Raw genomic sequence first — 915 nt, 5'->3', positions numbered from 1 at the left:
GAAGTCTCTGCCCACATGTGGAAGGACTGAAGTCTGGGTGGGAGGCTTGGGTTCATTTTCCCTTCCCCAGGGGTGCCTGAAGGTGCCCCAGATCCTGTCTGTCTGTGCCCGCTGCCTCTGCCCACAGAATCAGATGGCTCAGCCTTTGGTGGCAGCCTCTGCCCTCTTCCCAATCAGGAAGCCCCACAGGAGGACCAAAGGGCAGAGCCATTGGGTGTTTTGTGTCCTGGAATGCTGCGGTGGTGGAACCTAGCATCTGGTAGATGCCAGTGAAATCCTCAAGTGACGTCTTGCCACTGGCTCCATCACATCTTCCTTGGCTTTCCTTCCATCCACCACTTTTTAAAAAAAAATCCACACAAGCTGTGTTTTCTATGATACCTTTCTGTGACTTTCTGAAGCTGGGGGTTCCTCTACCCCCTTTACCTGGTGTGAAAACTTTTCTTTTTGTACCAGTGGATCTGGACCCAAAACACTACCCACATTGGAAGGGGATTTCTATAATAAATGTGTAAACTGAATCCATGTATTGCTTCCCTATCTGCCTTGCCTTGGGGGCCCACATCTTTACCTAAGATGACATTTTAACAAGAAAAAAATATATATATAGCACTGTGGAAACAGCCTTTGATAACGTAATCTGCTTTGGTTTTACTTGCTTTGTCATGTGGGGCAACTTCTTCGCCTGTCCATGCCCAGATTCCTAGGCAAGAGCCCTTAGAGATACAAATGATGGCAGCAAACACTCCTTGCCCTTAACTCCCTTGTGTGTTAATGCCACTCTAGGGATTCCCTGGTGGAACAGTGGTTAGGACCCTGCACTTTCACTGTTGGAGGGCCAAGTTCAACCCCTGGTCAGGGAATTAAGAGCCAACAAGCTGCTCAGCACTAGGAAAAAAAAAAAAAAACCCGCTA

This window comes from Bison bison, unplaced genomic scaffold, assembly GCF_000754665.1.
Source record: "Bison bison bison isolate TAMUID 2011002044 unplaced genomic scaffold, Bison_UMD1.0 scf7180017859973, whole genome shotgun sequence".
Classification (NCBI taxonomy): domain Eukaryota; kingdom Metazoa; phylum Chordata; class Mammalia; order Artiodactyla; family Bovidae; genus Bison; species Bison bison.
Note: the sequence above shows the minus strand (reverse complement) of the source record.